The 22,321-nt window shown below is 46.7% G+C and overlaps 1 protein-coding gene and 1 long non-coding RNA gene across 2 annotated transcripts in view; both read left to right on the forward strand.

Moving 5' to 3' along the window:
• Asic2 (acid sensing ion channel subunit 2) overlaps window positions 1–22,321 on the forward strand; it is a 1,050,952-nt gene that overhangs the window by 569,347 nt on the left and 459,284 nt on the right. The gene's annotated exons all lie outside the window — the stretch shown is intronic.
• On the forward strand, window positions 14,265–17,456 carry LOC134476272 (uncharacterized). The gene is made up of 2 exons (XR_010047854.1): window positions 14,265–14,585; window positions 17,247–17,456. It is a non-coding gene; the product is annotated as an uncharacterized LOC134476272 (long non-coding RNA).

Here is a 22,321-nt window from a genome sequence, read left to right on the forward strand (position 1 = left end):
AACCCACTAGGTCAAGTGACTGGGTGGAGGGTGGAAAACTGCATCCGGGACCTTATGGAGTGAGCAGCAACACAACCCAGCTTGGTGAAGTGGCCACACCAAGTCAGCCTCGCACACAACCTACCTGTTAGCCATCTGCATGGATGCAAATGCTTTGAGCTGCACAACTTCTAACAAATCCGATCCCCTCTCTCCAGAAAATGACTCCAAAGCTTTCAGTTCAGATTTCATCCAGAAACAACAACAGTAAAACTCCACTTGTCTTGTGTTGCAGAAATTCTCACTTCCATCACAGCGTGTGGGGAGAACTCATTCTGTCACCTCCAATCAAGTCAATCCGGCTTCCACTCTCAGGTCACAGTTTGCTGGAATGTGACCTTGGGCAAGTCAAGACATCTCTCTGAGCCTTCCTTTCCTCACTTTTGAGATGGGACTAGTAATAAAGAGTAATACTGACCCTGAAGGTTTAGTGGGAGGGCCACAGGGGTTCTATCAACTGTCTCTCTCTGAGGAACTGGCAAGTGTGAGCTTTGATGCATTCTTGAAGGAGGCCAGGATTGTTGGAGGAAGAGATTAGCAAGAGCTGGGTAGCTCAGAGGCTGAATGTGGCGTAGTTAGTACAATGACCTCCTAATCCAGCTTCATGGATCTGAGCCCTCAAGGGCATTGAGTGCCAAGATCAGAATGTGCTTTAGCTGTGCATAGTAGGTCCTAAAAGGAGAAGGTGCCAGCTCCAAGTTGTGAGGATCTGGGGAAAGTTGAGGTTGGCCCATGTGAGGATTTGGTTGACAGAGGCAAGAAGGCTTAGGTGTCCCCTGAACACTGGATTCAATAGCTGGGCACAGAGTGTGTGCCTGTAGCCCACTCCAGCTCCTGCAGAGAGTGAGGCAGAAGGATCACTTTAGTTAAAGGGTTCAAGGTCAGCTTGGGCAACATAGTGAAAGCCTGTCTCAAAAAAAAAGCCACCAAATTTTAAAAAGGGATTTAATAGACTATCTGAGCTTCTACCAGTGGGTAGAATTTGTCAGTACAATGGGAATTTTCTCTCCACTCAAGCTGTTCAGAGACTCCAACATAGAAGATCCTCATATCCCTGAAGGACACCAGCAGAGAAGATCAGTCCTTGGCATGGCTCATCCAGAGGGACTTCTCAGCATGAGCCTGGATGGATTTACTGATAGTGACAGGAAAGAGCTACTCTTTCATCCATCCAGTGTTTGCATGGGCATAGGCACCTGTTAGAAGTTGAGGCCCTGTGAAGACTTTTAGGCATGTCCTGCTCCTTCAACCCCCAAAACAATCTCAACAGGTGCTTCAGGAGTGAAGAAACAAAAGCTTGGAGAAGCCAGGAATGTTCGGAAGGTCTCAGAGCAGGTAATAGCCTACAGCTGGCCTCAGAATTCCTGTCGGAGAAAAGGTCTGCAAAAAGAAGACCAAGCTGAGCTCAGAAGACGGTCTCCCCCAGCACTCCTGCCTCTGACTTGCTGTCACATCATTCCAGCTCCCTGTGACCTAGTTTGATCCTTTCCTGATGGCTCTTGGGGTGTGGAGGGCAAAGGCTTCCCTGGCCTTTGCCAGGGAACCCCTAGGACTGTGCACTCCCCTGGAAACAGCCATTGGCATCTTGGCTTTCAGAGGTGGCTCTCCCAGGATCTGCCAAAGTCACACAGGTTGGCCTCCACTCGGAGGTCTACACCGAACATAGCACTGTCTGTGTCCACTCTGGAAGAACCCACAGCACCTCTAATAGATTTGACATTTAACTTTGTGTAGCACTTTCTGAATTCCAAAGCATGAGGCTCCCACTGACAACGTCCAGAGGTGACAGGGAATGCTGGTTTGCAGATGAGAAAATCGAGGACCTCAGTTACTGAAATGGGTAGTTTCCCAGTCTTCCAATGGACACTTTCCATCTCTGCTCTTTTAGCACCCAAGGCAATCCTGGGAGCAGGGAATGACTGGTTCCATTTACAGATGAGTAAATAGAAGCACAAAGAAGTCAGGGAGTTGCTCAAAGAGCCAGCAAGGGGCAGGATTCCACTGAGGTCAGAGTCAGCACTGAATGGTGCTCCCGCAGAAATGCCACCTGAGTAGGAGAGAAAGAGGCCTGTCCCTTCAGGTCACACTCCAGGACCAAGAGGAGGCCTAATACTAAGACAATGTAGCCCTTCAAGGGAAGGAAAGACCCATTCCCTCCCTAAAACAGTGTCACATTGTTTTCAGGACCCAAGGTGGCATGGCAGAGAACATGGCAGATAGCTCAAGGGCAGGTCCAATGCAGGGATCCTGACAAAGATAAAATGACAGGAGAAGCAGGGAGACAAAGACAGGTGGATTAGGCTGCAATTTTGCCTTCTCTGACCCCACTTAACAAGATGCTTTCCTGTGCCAGCCTGGGACTTAGCTTACAGCCCCTGCATTCTTGTCCCTGTCCCCTGGGTTGAGAAGTGGAGCAGTAGCCTGGCATGGGGTCCTCAGTGCCCTCACAGCAGGAGACTAAGGATCAGGAAGAAGAATCAAGATTTGTGGGATGCAGCAGAGAGCCACAGAGGGCAGGTCATGTGCTGGGGCAAGAGACCCTGGATCTTGTCCCAGCGAGGCCATTAAGAGCTCAAGTCTGTGAGAGTAGACAAGAAGATTCTGGAAGGCCCTCTCCTGCTATGCCTCTCTGCTCTAACCGTCCTGCTCATCTCTGCTGCTCTCTGAGTGCTGGCTCTCCGGGGAGTACTGTCCTGCCTGCAGCCACTGCCCATCCACAGGAAAGGCTCACTTACCAGACATGTGGCCCCTCCCCCATCCTGGATGCTGGAGGTGGAGGTGGGGCACTGTTTCTTTGGCCACCATGGAACTGGGCCACCCTGCTCTGTAGTTACCAGGGCTACTGCTCCTGTGGGTCCCTGTGGGCCACACTTAAAATGAGTAACTGTCAACAAGTCTAGCTTCTGGCTTCAGATTTCCCAGCTGTATCTTCATTACTTCCCAGCTTACCATGCAGGGTACAAGAACCCACTCAATTCCAAGAGATTTGTGTCCTTTACAAGATACCTTTGCAGACCGAGATGTTGGACCCTAGCTTACCATGACTCAAGAGCCCTTATTCTATGCTGCCCACTCAGGTGTGCAAAGTCCCCAGACTCCATCTGCCACTGAGCCCCAGGAGTATGTGAAGCTATTAAGATTCAATTCCCTGGTCTACACATTGCCTGGCAGTACTTGGTCGCAGGTAAACATAAAGGCCAGATACCTCCATTAGCGTTATTCAGGCTCCTGAATGACATTAGCTGGATGCCAACATCAACACTTGTGTCTGACTCTCTCGTGCTTTAGCATGAATTTCTGTTTCTCCAGAGTAACTCCACCAGCCCCACCCTGCTTACCACGGAAGCACACTGCTTTCCACCGGCTCAGTCTCAGGGACTGTCAACTCCAAAATGCTCTTTGTAATTTCTCCCTGGGAATGGAGCAGCCTTCCAGAAACAGAACTACTTGTCATCTCAGAATTCCAAAACAGAAATACAGACAAGGCCCAGAGACACATTTGTTGCTGCGAAGCAAATAAAGTTTAAGCTTCTTACCAGCCCTGCTCCTTGCAAGAGGATCAGCTGGAATATGGGCTCACGGCTTCCCTCTAGTGGCCACTTATCAAACTGTGCTTCCTGGAGGGCAAATTGGCTCCTTGTCTTTGGAACGGAAGAGGTTACTAGTTAATCACTAATTAATACAGTTGCTCAGGTAGTCATTGGGCCAGCTGTCACTTCCAGAGACAGTGCTAGACTGTGGCACATCTAAGTCTTGAACAGTGACCAATGAGAATATGTTTTACTGGTCGGGATGCCAGGCTGAGCCCATCTTGACTACAATGCTCCCCATTCCCCAACCTCCTCAGCCTTCTGTCCCATGATCTTGTTCCTTCTTCTGCTTGGGAAGTGTTTCTTTTCAGTGGAACAACTATATTCATAAGCGTGACATGATCACCCTGTGGCTACAATAGGTTTATTAATGAGTCTCCCTACCTGACCTAACAGTTCAAGAAGTCCCTGAGAAGCAGCCATGAGAATCCAAAATTCCTCTTGCAAGGATGCCCTCCACAGTCAGGATCCTAATCAGCTCTTGGGTAGTAATGACCTCAAGGAATAACAATAATTAACACTTGAGTGTTTACACCATTTGTTTCTCAGATTCCTAGGCCGTGGTAAGCCGTAATAAAAATTGTTTTCTCTCTGAAGCATAAAAACATTCTCCAGTCACCCGGTGCGCTCACAGATGTGCTGATTAATTGTGACCAGAATGTCACAGTGATCAAGACCCAGGCTTTGCTCTGGGCTAGTCAGAGTTCCTTGCTCACTCCAGATTACCGCCACCTGGGCCAGTGGCCTTGAGGTGAGGTCAATTTTGACAGATGGTCTAGCGGCATTTGTCCTGGAGACCCAATCAGGCCAGACCCCTGCTGGGCTTGCTGACTCTGATCTGCACTTCTTAAGGAAATTCTACATCCAGGCCTCTCCAAACTCTGTGGTTGTGAGTGAGCTTTCTGCCCTGTGCAAAGGGCAACAGTTCCTCCAGTCCTTAAGCCTGAGTCCCTCTTGCATGCTCAGTAACATCCAGGTTCCCAGGCTCCACCTGGGGATTCAGGTTCTGAGGACCTCCTCCTGGCAGGAGGTCTGTGCTCAATAAAGCACGGCATATGGTCCAGGTGCAGGTGTCTGCAGAGCCCATTCAGAAGTGGGAGCTTATCAGGTGTCAGGATGAAAATGAACATCTCCACAGTCCAAGAAGACTGTGCTGTGGGGTTCTCAGGGGGAAAAGAGGGAAGAGGAGAAAGGATAACTGGGGTCTTCTAGAGCCCCTCCTTCACTTTCACTAGTGCCATCCTGCTTCCAAGCAAGGGAGCTAAGTGCAAGACTCTGGGGAATCCCTATGTGAGTTTTAGTTACAAGCTGTGTGACCTTAAGTAAGTTACTTTATTTCTCTGTTCTTTGACTACCTCTTCTGTAAAGCAGAATGGTGAGGTTTTTAGAAAGTTACCTTCTTGTGGGAATTAAATTAGTTGATGTTTGCAAAGCATTTAAGAACAGCATTAAGAATGCAACAAGCATTCAGGTATGTTGGCTGTTATATATTATTTTATATTATACTGGAATAAAAACATTACATTTGCCTTATTAGTTGTAAGATTTAATTTGGAAAGTAAAGATGCCACTTTTTTTTTTTTTTTTTTTTTAAGAAACCCTGGTAAGTATTGTTTTAGTCCAACCTCTTCACTGGTGAGAAAACTGAGGCCCCAGGGTTAGAGAAAAAGGTAGAATTAAAATGCTGGGTAAAAGCAAGGTGGAAATCCCATAGGTCTGACTGAGCTCAGCGCACAGTGCTCCCAGCACAACTGCTACTTCTTTGGGTCAGTTTGGGGTAGCAGCCAGGAGGGCTGCCTCCTGCTGGGCCACATCTTAGGTGCTGAGCACCTACCCAGCCACACCTCACCAGTGCCAGAGCCCCTGAAACCAGTGCAAGAGTACATGTTGATTATGTCAGGCTGCTAAGACATAGAGTGACTTACATGCAGCAGGAGACAACAAAGGCCGTAAGGGTTTGAGCGCTATGTCCAGAAGCAGAGAAGTGCTGTCTAGAAGAAAGGCAGGGGTTCATTAACAAACAGGGCGACGGGAGACGAAGGCATGTGATGTCCTTGCATCCCTGTGGTCTGGATACGCTCTGATGTGTGAGGGCTTGGACAAAGAGTCTGAAGATGAAAGTCTGAATCCAGCCTGAGGGAGGCCTATTGTCTAGTAAGAGGCAGCCTGGAAACAGGAAATCAAACCAGTGTAATAAAGATCTGCAGGTCACCTAGTGCTGGCAAGGGGGCAGGGCTGCTCTTCCGTCCATTTGTGTGCACTCAGTACTAAGCCAGGCACCTCCAAGGAGACAAATGTCCCCAGCGCCAGTAGCCAGGAGCCCATGGTCTATTTCAGTCTTTGGCTCTGGCTGCACCCTGGACTTTCCTGCAGCTGCTATTTGAAAGTCTTAAGGAAGCTGGGTGTGGTGGCTCACACCTGTAATCCCAGCATCTAGGAGGCTGGAGCAGGAGAATGACAAGTTTGAGCCCAGTCTCGGCAACTTCGGAACTTAGTGAGACCCTCTCTCAAAATAAAAATTTTAGAACAGGGCTAGAAATATAGCTCAGTACATAAGTCCTGTGTCCCATGCCTGATACTGCACTCCAAAAAGTCTCACGTCCAAGGTCCTCTCCAGATGAGTGGAATCAGGGTCTCTGGGGATGCGCCTGGAGACCAACACTTTTAAGAGTCTTCTGGGGGATTGTAATGTGTAGTCAAGTTTAAAATTGCCACTGTAGTGAAAGAAAAGCACTAACAACCCCGCCTCACACATGCACTCCCACAGGCAGGCACTCTCACTGCGGAAAAAACTTGGGTGATTTCCAAGTGATTAATGCAAATTGCAAGGGCTGGGTGTGTGTTGAAAGGGTGACCCCATTGAAAGGGGGCACCTCTTAGCCGAGTAGGGGACCTCACCTGGCTGGATCCCTCGGGACTCTGTGCTCTGGATTGTTGGGAACGCGCACAAGGGATGAAATTAGTGTGCTGGGATGTCTGGGCTAGCATCAGCCTCAGTGCTGGTGGCAGGATCCAGGGGGCAGGGTTAGGCCTGAGGCAGAGGACTCAGGAGCCCCAGGGAAGGAGGCCAAAGCTGAGGGTCAGACAAGGCTGAAACAGGAGAAGCATTAACGAGAATAAATGGTGGAGGAGAGAAAAAGTCTCAGGCACTGCACCCTGGTAACACTTTACATTCCTGGTCTTGAGTTATTTCTACTAATAAGTATGCTTATCTCCATTTTGCAGAGGAAGACACAGGAATGGAAGAGGTTACAATCACAAGTCTGAAAATGGCACAGGCTGAGGTATACAATACGTGACTGTAGCTACCTGGGGTTTATTTCTGAGGCTTCCGGCAGCTCCCAGAGGAAGATCCAGAAGTGGGCAGGGCTCCTTGAAAGACACAGGCTAACTGGTCACAGGGGTCTGTCCTGGAAGCCTGTATGCTTTAGGACGAAAGTGCCTTCCTTTCCTAACCCTGTCCTTACCTCACAGCTGTGCAAACAGCTGCAGGGCTGTGTCTCTGCCCTGCTTGCCCCTTTCCTTGCCTCCTGTCACTAAGTACCATGGTCCTTCCTTCCTTCTTTCCTTCCATCCTTCCTTCCTCTTTTCCCTCCTCTATTCATTTACACTTACTGGTACCTGGGGCAGCTTAGGCATACATCCACTAACACAGCTTTTAGAAATGGTTTGATTTCTAAGGCTGTGGTGCTGGAGTTAGCACAGAAGTTGAAAGGAAGTGAGAAAGGCATCTTGGACTCAGAAAGACAAATATCAAATGTCTCTCTAATATGTGGAATCAAAAACAGATGACAAGAAAGTCGAAGGGAGACTATTTTTGGACAAGGGGAAGGGACTGATGGGAAGGGGAGGTGGGTATTAGAGGAATAGGGATGAGCAAAATACATTACACACATTAAGGCAAAAAAAATGTGGAACTGGTGGGGGAGGGGAGAACAAAGGGAGTGAAGCAAGTGAAAATGGTTAAAGCCTTTTATGGGCATTAAAAATGAAAAAAGAAAGGAATCTGGGAGGAAGGCTCAAAGGGGAGCTCCGAAGGGGGAGCAAAGAGAAACTGCCCGTGGGATGAAGGGTTTCAGACCCCAGTGGCTGAGCAGCTGGTGATTTAGGAAGCCAGGAAAGCTGTGGATCAGGGAAGAGGAAGGAGCAGCCCGAGAGGTCAGGGACAAGTATGGCTCCCTTTCCTCACCACATGACCTTTTTTTGGCTTTAAATTTCCAGTTCCCAGAAACACAGTCATAAAACTCCTTAGATGATCTATTGTAATGCTGTGAGGTTCCAGTCCAAAAACAAAGTCCATAACTCTTGGTTGTTAGGTAAATGCCCCAGAAAGATCAATAAGGGCAGTACAGAAGTCCAACGGGTGGCTCCAAAATACTCAGCCTGTTAAATGAACCCATTTCTCTTGTCAGCCTCCTGTCGAAAAACATTGCCTCCTCCTCCTTCTCCTCTGCCTGTGCCTAACTCTTCTCACGTTTCCCACACTTCTCAGTGTAGCCAGTTAAGAACAACACCAAGACTGGGATAAAGGGTAAGGGCAATGGAGAGCAAGGATGGGAGACAGAGCGCACAGAGACTCAGGAACACAGCCCCAGAGGAGTTCTCTCCTGGCTTTAATTCCAGTCCTCTTGGGCTCTGCTGTGACAGGCACAGCTGAGTCTCTTGGTACATGGGGTCTGAGTTCTCTCATCTGGAAATTCTCAGTAGTGAATGATCCCAATTGAACAAGAATAGCAGCCTGAAGGCAAAGGTTCGGGAGCAGAGAAAGCTATATTGGCAGCTGGCCTTCAGTTTACACCTCCGACAAATGAGAATGACATCTGTTCTTGGAGTTTGGGAGGGTCCATATGTCAAGCACCAAGCAGCGTGTCTAGTAGAATGTACACCAGTGTAAATTGATCTCATTACCTAGGGTCACTGTTGATTCCCTCCTGATACCTGGGATGGTGTCCAAGATAACATGAGAGAGTGTCCTCCATCTCGCCAAGGAGTACTGGCTACAGACATTCTTATGTCTGTAGAATCTGCTCATTTCTCAAAGCAGACAACGTCCACACAGCCCTCAGTGGATGTGCTCTCCAGCCTCAGAGGGACGGAGTCTCCCAGGAAGCTGCTTCCTTTGGGAATAAGCAAGCCCAGGACAGAGTGTAGGATCCACAAGCAGAAAGCAGTTCTTTGGGCCACAGCCTGGGAAGGAGGCAGGGAACACACATTAAACTGAAAACGTGGAACTCTGTTCCCCAACTTCCTCTCCTTAGCCCTGTCCTAAATCCGTGTGAATAGATACCAACATACCTGGCTTAGCTGGCACCAGAAGTTGGCTTCCATTGCTCATCTCCTTTGGAACTTCTATATTGAGACTCCAGGCAGCAATATTGATAGGTATTTCATTTTAGAAAAAAATTAAAAATCTTAACTACTTTTGAAATTACTTTCCTAACTAATCCTTGGCTCCAAGAAAAATATAAATGTGAATTATATACCATCCAGAAAGTAATGAAAAGGAGACACTGTACATCAAAGCCTAAGGCACATAGCTAAAGCTGTGCTCAGAGGACATTTGGTAGCCTCCAACATCTTCATTATTTGTGGTGAAAAGCTGAAAATAATTGTACTAAGTACTCATCTGAAGAAATTAGATAAAGAACTATAAAATAAATTAAAAACAACACAGGAGGCATGATTTAATAAAAATAAAAGCTATAACTAGTGCAATATAAAAAACAAGTATTTTGTGTTTTTCCCTATTCATTTCACTTCTTTCCATAATAGAACTATGGTATTGGCACATTCCCAAGTTCCACTTACCTCCTAAGCTCTCCTATGAAAGTGTAGCTAAAACTTGACATCTAAGCCACACATTCCATGATATCATAGAACTGATTAATAAAAGATCATTTGGTCAAATACAAAGGGCACTAGACTGGACAACAGGACTTTCCAGTTCTAGAACCAATCCTGTCACCATCACCTTAGCCGGGTCACAGGTTTAGAGATAGAATCCAAGACCAAATGCAGCCTGCAGCGGCTTGCAGCTCGGCCTGGGTGAGTTCAAGTAGGGGAAACAGACAGAACCGAGCCAGTGTCCCTTCCTGGGCCTCCTTTAAAATCAGGTAGATTCATTTTTCCTTCCAGACTCTCTTATCTTCTGTCTTTTCTCCTTTTGTTTTTGTGAATGCTCAGCTATCTTGAAGTTATAACTGTGCAGGGTTAGTACCCAGCAGGAGCAAGGATAGTAAGTGGAAAGAAGAGTTCTTATCTTAAGGCTCCAAAACCAGAGGCCACTGATGCTTGCAGATGGGCCACGTAAACGTGTAACCGGCACCCTTTATGGCCTGGCCTGTGGGGAGGGCTGTAACCCCTATTGTGAGTTGTAATAGTGATATACTCACCTTTTGCTGTGCTTAGTGGTTCTGGAATCTGGGGGCACCTTTTCAAGAGCCTTGGCTGCCTGCAAGGTCCCCCTTCCTCAGCACAGTGGGCAGCTGCAATTGCACCCTGATCTCAATCAGGCTGAACTCCTAGAACCATTTACACAGGGCTGGGAGCTCATCTTTGGACCTCTGACCACTGGATTTCCATGTCGTAGAGAACTTCTCCACCTCACTAGGATTTGGGTCTTATCCTGAGTCTATAGGAAGTTCTGAAAAGACTGTTAAGAGTCAGAGTTGGAGCTTGCCGAAGGCCATCCTGACTGTGAACAAGGAGGCCCCAGATCAAAGGGCTTCTGCAGGAATCCATGGTTGAAATGCACTAGAGTGTGAGCAGTGAGTCTGGAAGGAAATGGATGCTTCCATGGAGGCAGGATTACTGGAGGGGAGTTTCGCTGGGCTGGGAGAGCCGGATTACAGGGATATTCTCTGTGAGAACAGAGAGAAGTGGAAGATGACTCTCCACTGCCTAGTTTGGGCAGTGAAAAGGTACCATTTATTGAAGTGGGGAGTGCCAGGTGTGGTGCATACCTGAAATCCCAGCACTCTAGGAGGCTGAAGCAGGAGGATTGCAAGTTTGAAACTAGCCTGGGCAATTTAGTGAGATTTCCCTATCTCAAAATTGTAAAAAATTGTAAAGGGCTGGATATGTAGTTCAGTGTATAGGTCCTGGCTTCAGTCCCCAGTACAAAGAAAGAAAGAGAGAGAGAGAGAGAGAGAGAGAGAGAGAGAGAGAGAGGAGAGAGAAAGAAAGAAAGAAAGAAAGAAAGAAAGAAAGAAAGAAAGAAAGAAAGAAAGAAAGAAAGAGTGGGGATGAGGAGTAAGAGGAGCAAGGAAGCAGGCCGAAGTGGCTGAGTTTAGAGGGGCACACTGAGCTGGAGCTGGAAGCCCTGTGTCCAAAGCAGCTCCTGTGAAAAACTGGGCTGTGTGTGTCTGAAGCTAGAGAAAGGCGACCGAGCAGGAGGCAGAAGCAAGGCTGTCTCCAGGGTGGGAGTTGCCCACTATTTGAGAGGCTTTGCCTGCAAGCTTGGTACTCCCTTCAATGTGCTTTTGAACAGAGTTTAAGCTGTAGGTGTGGCTGGTGAACATGAGGATTAGGGCGACAGCCCTAAACCCTAGAGCAGTAGAGCTGAAGGGCACTTGGATGGAGGTGTGGGATGAGGACCTGGCTATGAGAAGACTTACATGTATCAAGGGAGAACTCACAAGGTGGCGGTTTGAAACGCTATATTCTGTGTACTACTGTGCAGGAAGCATTACAGTAATTACTTTGTGTTATAACACAGTGACCTAAGCAGGCATGGAAATACCAGCAACAGACTCTATGGCCCGAGGAAGATAGACTGGATTTCAGCCTCCAAAAGAAGGGGATTGTGTGCACCCCTGTATACAGAGAACATGGGTTAGCAAAGGACAGCACCCTCAGATGCTTCCAGAAACAGGCGACACTCGTAAGCCCATGGGATGGACAAATTGTGGGGATGGACAGAGGCCATCCATCCTGTGTGAAGGGGCCAGTCACTGTCTGGTTCCAGCACATGCTTCTAGAGTGATGGGTTCTACTGCTGCTTCTTCAAAAGAACATAGGAATCCAGACACAACACCTGACACCCACAATTTAAAGGAGGGGAGGTTTAATTTTGCTTCTGATTTCAAAAGATTCAGTCGATGCTTGGTCAGTTGACTCTGAGGCAGGAACATCACAGTAGAGCACTGTGGAAGAAACACAAAGCCGCTCAGTTGCTGGTGGCCCAGAAGCAAAGCAGAGAGGAATGGGTCAGGGATCATATCTACGGAAGTCCCCAAGGTCCCATCTTCTTGACTCACCCAGACACACCCAGAAGTTTACTTTACTAATTCACTAGATGGATCTAAACCAATCAAATTGATGCATGAGAAATGTCTCAATTTCTAAAAGTTGCCCACCAAACAGAAGTGATAATTAGGTAAATCTGCCCAGGAACTAATTTCATCCATACATCTGATCCAGTCCACAGATCATCAGTGAAGGATCTAAGCTACTGCTCAACCTACGTGGAAAAACTTGCGTTCAGAGACAGGGCTAGAAAATTTAAAGTCACACAGCAAGTTATGGGCAAAGTCCAGACTCAGACTTCTTATCCACTACTCTCTTTACTACACTATTGCTGCTACCTCCCTCTGGAGAGCTGTTTAAAGAGAAAGGATCGGAATTGTTCCAAAGCTCAGTACAAGAATACCTACTATTTCGCTAAATTTTCCCAAACTCCTCATTTTACACAGAAGGAGACTGAAACCCAGAAATAGAAACCAGAGACATTTTCCCCATGCAATAGCAAAGCTGGGCAGAACCCAGTCTTCCAGTCTGCCCTCATTTTCCTCACCTCCTGTAGCACTCAAAGGATGCTCTGGATGAGGGCAAAATTCAGCTTTCAGTGATTTGTTGAAATATTCTGCTCCTGAGCATATTAGATGATCCATATTATGGTCCCCAGAACCAACCCCCTAGGCCGCATCACCTTAAATCTTCTCCCCATGGGGCCAGACTTGCATGCCTGGCGCAGAGCTCCTCTTCTCTGATGAATGATAAACACGTCTGCAGTGGGCCCGGAGCCTGCCAACCAGCCCTGATTTGTCTACTAATTGAAGCCAGGCAGGGTTGGCACAATGCCGTCTGTCAGGTGGTTAGCAAGCACTGTGGGAGAGGAAAGTATGGAATTTGGAGTCCAGGAGACCAGAAGTGGTCTGCTGCTTAGGATCCCACTGACTTTGAGGAAGAAAGAGGTTCTCCACCTTCTGTAAGCCTCAATCAGCTCATCTGTGAAGTGGAAATCAAGAAATGTGCCCCCTAGATTTTGCCAATCTCCATCATCAGGAGGGGAATTAAAATCTAATACAACCTGATCCCATGGTGCAAATTCTGTAGAGGGTCCACATGACCTACAAAATAGAGTCCAAAGTTCTAGGCAAATGAGACCAGGCGCCAGCACCCTCCACTACCCTATCTGGGCATACCCTCCCTCTCTTGATGGGAACAGAGGCTATTTACTGAGGACTTACTTAGTCTGCACCAAACCCTGGCTCAGCATTTTGCGTGCATTCACTCACAGACTCCTCTCAAAATTCCCAAAAGAGGGGTCCTACGGTCTCTAACCTGACAAGCCATAAAAAAGGAAACTTAGCGAGCTTAAAGGATAGGCCCAAAGAGTCCAACTGATGAGAAAGAGTTGAGGCCTAAAGCAGCTTTGGTAAGAGGATACATAGCTCTTTCCTGCCTATCATCCTGCCCGGAGACGCGTCTTACCTGATTCCCCATGAGCTTTTCCTCTCAAACGCTTCCCTCTTTCTTGCCTTCAGCCCTTTGATTCAGTGTTTCTTTGGCTTGGAAAGCCCCACTGGGTGAACTCCAGGCAGGCAAGTCCTCCAGTTCCGGAAGTTCCTAGAGAAAAGGAGTTTGAGTCTCTTTGCCTTTTGCTTTCCTCCTCTTTCTATGCCTGGACTACTCTGAACACCCCAAACCAAGTCAATGCTCTGAAAATGTTGTAGGAGGGAAAAAGAAATGGAGCTAGGGAAGGAGAAAGGGAGGAAAGTAGAGCAGGAGAGGACAGGGAGGAGGAAGAAGCAGAAGCTGAAGGGCAGGAAAGGCTAATGTAAATAAAAAGAAATGAGGAAGGAAGGAAAGAAAAGAGGGAATTAGCTTTGCAAGTGTTTTCACTCAGTGAGCATTGAGAATCAGGTCAGCAAACTATGGCCCTTGAATTTGGGGCCAAACCCAGACCATCACCTGTTTTTGTTCAATTCTAAATCAAAAATAATTTTTACATTTTTAAAGGGCTATGTAAAAAAAAAAAAGAGAAAAAATAGGATACATAAAATATTTTCTATATGGCCCTTTACATAAAAACTTTTCTGATCCTTCCCAACCTTGGAGAATACAGACTCCAAAAGGAATGAGCCTGGGAATCTGAGAAGGAAGCCAGAAAGTATCAGCCTTAGAGCCTCAAAACATGGAGATGAGATCAGTGACTTCCCCAGAAGGCAAACTCCAGAGGGGTGATTTATGGTGCACTTCCAATAAGGCTAGACGGGGCTGCCCCTTTATCTCAGTTCAGGATTTTGTGAGTGAGCGCCTCTGGGAGGAAGGCATGAGTTTACCAAACAACTAATGGGTGATAAATAGAAAACCTGGAGGCTCTACTTGCATTTCATGAGCAGTGTTGAGAGGATGACCAGTTTTAGGAACTGTCAGCACTGCAGTTAGGGAAGAAGTGGAGCAGATGATGTTGAGAGACTCAAACAAAGTCAGGTATTCCTGGAGATTGGCTCTCAGTCCCAGGGAGGAAAACCGGATGAGTCCTGTATAGTCTGGCCATTATGGCATTGTCTGGGACTTTGACTGAACTCACAAAGGCTCTTTGTGATGCCAGTTGAACTCCCTAGAGGAAAAGGGGTGTTCTGCTTCGTGGGTGTGGCGAGTACACACCTCTTCAGCAAAACCAGCAAGACGACCAAGTGCGCAGTTTTCACTGCCACTGCCAGGAACTGGGTGAGGTTTGCTTTTTTAAAAAATTTACATTGTCTCAGAGACAGGCATCAGTATTCCCCTTTTATAAAGTATGTAAGAAAATTAATGTTCACAGAGATCAATGATTCCTTAAAAAGGCGCATACTAAGTGATAGGAAACATTAAACCCTGGCTCATTGGCTCCAAAGCCTGATTTTTTCCATAATGTTCCAAGATAGTTTTGTGTACAGTCACAAACACACACACACACACACACACACACACACACACACACACACATACAGAAAGCCTACAGGTACACATACACATGTACAATTAGTATGGATGGAGGAAATTCATATTTATTGGCTGATGTCAGTGATCTAGGCTCAGTCTGTCTGTCTCTCTATCTATCTCTCTCTCCTATACCCTAATAATTTGAGTTCTTTGTCTGCCCTCAGCTATATCGTCAGATTATAGATCTGAGATCTAAGATGCTGTAAGAACCACCACAGACCTCATAGCTGGAAACCTTAGTATTCATTTTCAATGTAGACCACATATTACGTGCAAAGATGAGTGAAAAACCATCCTCTTTTCAAGAAGTTTGCAGGCTGGATAGGGAATAGACAAATAAACCACCTAGGAAAATGCAAGGTCCAGAGTAAGAGTCAGAGTTCACAGAGCTGCTGGCCCCAGTGCGGGAGCAGCACAGGGTTTGGGTTTTGCTCTCTGTGAATGTTTCTCTTAGGAAATGGCCCGGGTTAGTACGCATTAAGTTCACAAGAGTTCATAGGTGAGGAAGAGAATGGTAGTGTGTGATCCATGCAGAGCGATCCAGAGAGCTGGAAAGTGGAGGGCTGGCCAGATTTAGAATCTGCAATTCATTCATGATGGATAGAGTTTAAGTTGAATCAGAAGAAGAAGCAGGAGCCACATCCCTGGGCTTCTTTGTAGTATGCTGCGGAATTGTACGTCACACTGACCGTGATGGGAACCATTAGAGGTTTGAAGTAGGAAATGATCGTTAGATGTATAATATCCCATGGCATCGTATGGAGATAGGTTGAGTATGCAGGGAGATCGCAGGGCAGCCTATAGACCTCGCAACAAACAGTAATGTTTAAACTAGAGGAAAAAAAGCAAAGGCTCAGAAAGGAGACTGACTTCAGGATTGGGGATGGAATAAGCAGGTTTCGTGGCTGGTCTACTGAGAGGGAAAAGAGAAAGAGAAGTGTTTAAATTAATGCCTCAGAATTCTAAGCAGCGTTCCTTCTCCTCCCCAGAGCAAGCCTTTTACCTCCCTCTCAGTCACTGATTGAGTCTCACCCATTGATTGAGGCTCCACCCTCTGATATTACACTCTGGTATGACATCAAGGGATCCTGCTGGCCCAGCCTGTCTACCATACTGCACAGCGTTGCATCTATCACCTTGCCTATTCATACGAAGCCTCCTCTACTGAGAAGTCTCATCAGCCCTCAGCTGGGTCTATTTGCTAAGCCACACACACACACAACCAGCATCCTGCTGCCTGCACCTTCTCCTCTGAGCTCCTCTCCTCACAGCAGCAGCCTACCACTCCATTTCTGACACAGCCACCTCCACCCTCTGTCCCCAAGTCCCCACACAAAACTGGAAGAGAAGGCTAACACATCACAGCACAATCAAACTCTCTTGACAGCTAGGAACAATGGACCTGAACCAACAAGATGAAATTTAGCAGAGATAAATGTCAAGTTCTACATAGTGAGCCCAGGAATCCATCACAGAGACAGGATAGGGAAAGCTGATTTGCAGTAATGATAAGGACACATCCAGGGGGAGTGGCTGAGGAGCTGGCTGCTGAAAGGAGCGATCGCTAAGAGTGTGAAGAGCAGCAAAATTAAAAAAAAAAAATAAAGTACTAATACAGTTCAAGAGACCCATAATAGAGTATCCGAGTAAAAAAGGGTGGCCATCTGACAGGTAGTTGAAACTGTTTACACCAAGCTAAAATGCAGACAAATGAGCCCAGGAAAGTAGGAAGGGTGACAAGTGTCTAGAAGCAGTTGTGAGTATCATAGGGAGCAAGGCTTCCCAGTCAGTCTAAGCTCCTGCCACTATCATTTTCCCTGGTTTTCCAGCCCCTAGGGGGTTATCTTGAGACAGATCTTAAGATCTGCCACTTGGAAGGCTTAAATACCCCCTCTCTAGCTCCATGGGCATTTCCTCAACTGCCCCTGTCCTGTTTCTTCTGATGGCGTTCCAGCGAGGGCTGTGGGGAGTGTTACTGGCTTATCCCAAGCTCTGAACCTGGAGATCAGTGCAGTTAAGTCCAGAGTTCTCTGCTCATCTCCTGTTCTCGTTTTGGAATGTGGAGTTGATAGCGTCTTTAGAGATGAGCACTGCATTTTACAGGTAAGGAAACTGTAGCTCAGACAGGGACTTTTTCAAGATCATACATACAGTTCTTTGGCTGCAGAGCTGAGATGAGAATGCTGTTAGTGCCCAGTGCCATTTCTGAAATGCCTTCTGGTCTCTGTCTCCTAACCTAGCCACTCACTGACCTCTCAGGTTCTGATGAAGGAGAAGGAGAGAGGAGAAGGCAGCAGTGGCAGGATATAGAGGCATTGCAGGCCAGAAACAGAACACTCAAGATCTAGAGAAAACTGGTCCCCGGGACTCTGTCTTCTATCAACACATTTGTCTGTTTTGCTTCAGGAAAATGATCTTGGCTAATATTCCTGGGGATCCCTGTCTCCCAGGAGCAACCATGATGTATTCACTCACTACTGCCTGCAGATTGAGGTAGCTCTGGGATCAGGATAAGCTGGCCCCTCTACGAAGGAGGTGGGCCCCATGGCTTCAATTCTCTGCAGCAGATTCCCAGCCAGGTATTAAACAAAGGAAGTAAAGTTTTGCCTGAATGACCATACTTGTTACTCATCATTAATTCATTAATTTTAAAAACAGCAATTCTAGCATCATTAGCATCATCATTTTCTCAACTTCAATGCCCTCCCAAACACACCACACGAATGGTGCGGTCCACACTTTATAACCACTTCTATTTCTATCATCTTCCGTGCCCCTTCTGATTGCTTTGTGAGGCTGCTCACAGGAAACTAATGTAGGGGGTGGAGGGATCATGACTTGCTGAGCTCAAACCAGAGCCAGCTGACTTACAAGGTTTTGTTGGTTTGGCTTCCTCAGGAAAGCTGTATTTCGTAAATGTGCCTTCCTTGGGTTATAAAGTGAGTACATAACAGCACTGTAATTTCCCACTTTTACAATTCCAGAGTGAGAGACTCACTTTAGATCTACAAAATAACAAGGAAAAGGAATGTGTGGAACCTACAAACAGAAAGTCAATTGGGTTACTCCGCTTGTATGACCAGAAAATTGAAAAGTCCCGGAAGGAAACAGAAGTAATTAAGGTCAACCCAATTTAAAGATTTGAGCCCTTGGACCCCCATTCACAATGGCATTTAGAAGCATGGTCGGGGTTATAATTTGGATCTCTGAGTTCCCATCCTGCAATAAGCCAAGTCTCAGATAGCTCTAGGCTACTGACATTGAGTATTTGGAAACCCGTCTGCAGTGATCTGCCCTCCCCTGGAAACACTGAAGGGCCACATAATTGTCCATGCCCTCTGCCTGAACCGGAAACCATCTTTATTCCTGCTCAGCAGGTAACTCGTTCAGAGTACTATGTCAAATGCCTAGGTACCCCCGGACGTCTCTGGAGAGGCAGACATCTAATGGCTCTGTGTTCAGTCGAAAAACAGCACCCACCTAATGCTCCATTGCCTCTCTGGAATGACATCTTACCTGACTTTGCCCTTCCCCCCACTCCCCTTTCCCGCTCCATTACTCAGGAATCAGGTCTGGTTTCTGTGTACTCCAACCTGGATCTGTAGGGTACTGGGTCTGGATAATACTCCTTTCTTATCCCTTGAAGTCATTGTCATATAGTCATATGTGGCCAGTCTCTATGGACACACCCAACCCACTGCATTTCATATCAACCTCTGACCTGAAGATACACCCTCTAACCTTGTACCCCCCACTCACCATTCTGCAGACAGAGCCATTGATCAAGGGACCATCAGGGCCCACCTTCCCTTGTGTTGATTTTCCTGCCATTGACCCTCAGAGCCTCCCTCTTGCCATGCTTGTCCTATTATTCCTCTCCACAGCTATGCAGATGAACTTGAAACCTGAGGAGCTGTTTCTTAAAAATGAGGTCTTTGCAAAAAGAGAAGCCTGGTTTCCTGATCAGATAAATGCAGGGAACACTGGGTTAAACCAAGTGCAAAGGAACTTTTCAGAACCTCTCCTTTCTAATGCACAGTGCATTCTCCAAGCAAGAAATATTAGACACAGTGTTTCTGACACAAATCTGACCATCCCAAAAGACCAATGCATACTATAAACATTTTAGGAACATTCATTTAACTCTTCCTTGAACACTAACACAAGTTTTCACACTGCCACATATTTGTGGTGCGGCTTTAGGAAATCACTTCCCCTATCTGGATCTTGCTAACTTTATGTGTAAAATAAATAAAAGCAAGATAGATGCTGAGCAAGATGGTCCCTGGAGCTCCCTCTGAGCTTTGGAATCTTCTAATTCCCTTTTCTGTATCTTTGACACGTCTGCATCCTGGTACCTGGGCAGCAGCAGTGCTATAGATCAGGAACAGCATGGCACTAACAAGGCTGGAGTACAAGGAGGCACAGTGGATGACTTTGTAGCAACTGGGATGCTTTCTAGCTGTTGGACATTGTTTTTATTTAGCCAGCATCACCTGGCCATGTAGAGCACTCTGAGTGTCCAGGGATGGAGAGGGATTTTAGTCCAGTGGCCCTCAGGGCCTACCGGGACCATAAAGCCCAAGGATCTCCACTGGGCACCCAGCAGTCCATGCAGAGGAAGCAGTTGTGTGAGGCATTCACAATTCAGAGTTCCTATCTTGAAGCTGGTTTCATAGGACTGCACAGCTTTTGAAAGACAAGGTTGAGACTAGAACTTTGGTCTCTGGGTTCTTACCAGAGACCACAACAAGGACTAAGACAGAAAGACAACCAAATGAGGGCAAATTTGGGACTGAGAGAGTCAAGTAGGAAGACTAAAAGCATAGTCATGCACCATACAGACCAGAGAGCAATTGGATTCTGAGATCTTCCTCCATGCTGAGTGCATGGGTTCCTACTCTCGTTACCTAGGTACAGTACACTTTCCAGACTCAGAGGAAATTCGGCTCTGATTCCTATTATGTTCTGAGGAGTGCCAACCCTTTAGATACACTGGGGTAGAGATTTTATCACCAGACAACATTTGCAAATTTTGCTCACATATCTCCTACCCCCTGGAATCTCCACCTGCATCAACATATTAGAGGTTCGGAAAAATCCTGTGGAAAATCCACCTAACTGGTTAATCCAAGGTTATGCACATCTATTTGACCACAGAACTTTTATTTCTAGACACCATCCAGCATATCATAGAGGTTTTGCTCTCTACAATGCATGTCACAACATGTCAGACCCAGAATGGACTCTTAAGGAACCTTTAGACCAGGCCTTGTAAGCCACTGGGGCACTCTAGGAAGGGCCAATCAAAACCTTTCCTAGGGATTTTTTGAGCTAAAGTTTCTTGATTCAGAATCTATGGATGTGATTTAGAGGGAGTAGTTGCCATGTTGGCCAGGCATGTCACGTTGGCCTAACATCACTGTGCAATGATGTTGCTGTCACATGAATAAACTCTCCTCCCTCCAAACACAAACAAATAGAGATAAGGAAAAGAGAATGTGCAGCAGGGTACATTCCTTGTTACAGCTCCCAAGGTTTCTGAAGCGTCTATGATATTTATTTTTTCTTTTTTTCATCATTCACAAAATTTTTCCTATGAAGACGTCTCATTTATTAACTTTATTTTTTAAATTAAACTGTATTAGTCAAAACATTTTCTGTCACAAGGTAAAGAAAACTTACACTGGCTTCAGCTCAAAGTGAATTTGTTGGTTTATGCAACTTAATAGTCTAGAGGTAAAGACAGCTCTGGGCATGGCTCAGCACAGTTATGTGACCACTAGGGTCAGTTTCCAGTTTCCCTCCTCATCTCTCAGCAATGCTTCTTCTCTGTGGCCTTCATTCTCTGAAAGGCTCCTCTCCCTGGTGATAAAAATGGCAGAAGTGGCTCCAACTTCAGGTGCAAGCCAACAGGAAATGGCCAAATGCACTAGAGGGAGGGGTTGCAAAAGTCATTCAGTGTTGCTTTGCCAAAACCCACTTAGACCTCCTGCCTACTATAGAATCAATCAGCATCCCCTGGTGTGTCTGTTTCCTAGGGCTCTGGTGAATCTTTTTCCTAGCTCTGCTAGACTGGTGGCTTACCATGTGTTGTCTCATGGTTTCTGAGGCTGGGAATCCAAGATCAAGGTGTCCATAGTTCCTTCTGAGGGCTATGAGAAAGAACCTACCCACTTCTCTACCTTTGGAATGTAGACCCGTCACCCAACCTGTGTCTTCACCTTCAGAGTGTCTCCCCATCTTGTACATATTAGGGCCAACATTATTTTCCATGTAGCCTCCTCCCAAGTCTTGTGGCAGATAGCAAACTCCTTTCTCTTTGTCTCTGTGCCTGGCCAGTAGAGCCTCCAACACAGCATCCACACACCACATCATCCTTCATCTTCATAGGATGTGAGCCCCTTAAGTGGAGGCTCTAAGCTTTCGGCATTGCCCAGCGAAGGGCCCAGCCCAGTATCTGGATGAGCAAGAGTCCTGTGAATCTTCACCTGATGCAGGCAAGCAGTGCCTCCACATCCCTCCTCACAGACTAGCTTCTGTCTGCACAGATGATCATCCAAACCCAGTGTCCTTGCTCTCCACACTCTAGAGCAGGCCTTCCAGACAGATTTTCCTGCCCCTTGAGCAACCCAAGGGTGCTACAGACATAGGATTTCTGTTGCTAGAACCTCAACCTAAATTCTTTTGTTTTTTGAAGCCCTAGCCACCGCAGCCATGGCTTTTCTCCCAATAGCATTTTCAACTAGTTCCAGAGGAAGCTCTTTGAAGATATCAATATATTCTGTTAAAACAGGTTCAGACTCACAATCAGCAAAACTACAGCTCCACACTTTCTGAGAGGTATGCTGATCCCAGTGCATGGGACTCCAGTAGGAGAGCTCTATGAAGAGGAGTACATGGGTGTTTTTAAGACACTGAGAACATACTGAGTTTCAGTTTCCCCATCAGAAAAGTGAGGGTAAGATTCCCAGACTCTTAAAGGTACACAACAGTTTTGTGGACCAAAGCCCTAAGCATACATCATTCTTGATCTAATGCTAACCCTAATCCTAAACATATCCCTGACCCTCACCCTAACCCTAAATGTATCCCTAGCCCTAGCCCTAGCCCTAACCCTAACCCTAACCCTAACCCTAACCCTAACCCTAACCCTAACCCTAACCGTATCCTTAACCCTAACTCTAACTGTATCCCCCACCCTAACCATGCTCCCTGCCCTATGAGAACCACTTGCTGAGCTTGATCTCTTTAGCTGCAGCTTCCCACCGTGTCATCCCCACACTTCTACAGGGCATTCTTTAGTTCAGAGGGTGTAGGGGCCTCATCTATAGAACTGAAGTATCTATGTCTGACTTGGTTTTCTCTAACTAGCTGTGTAAGTGACCTAACCTCCCTGTGCTCCCCTTCCTTATTGGAAAGATGGAGTTGAAGCCCCTTCAGACCTGGATATTGTGTGGTTGTGGAGTGAGGTTTGAGAA

The sequence above is a fragment of the Cavia porcellus genome, unplaced genomic scaffold, assembly GCF_034190915.1.
Source record: "Cavia porcellus strain 051 isolate PalLab524CR breed Dunkin Hartley unplaced genomic scaffold, mCavPor4.1 scaffold_6, whole genome shotgun sequence".
NCBI classification, from domain to species: domain Eukaryota; kingdom Metazoa; phylum Chordata; class Mammalia; order Rodentia; family Caviidae; genus Cavia; species Cavia porcellus.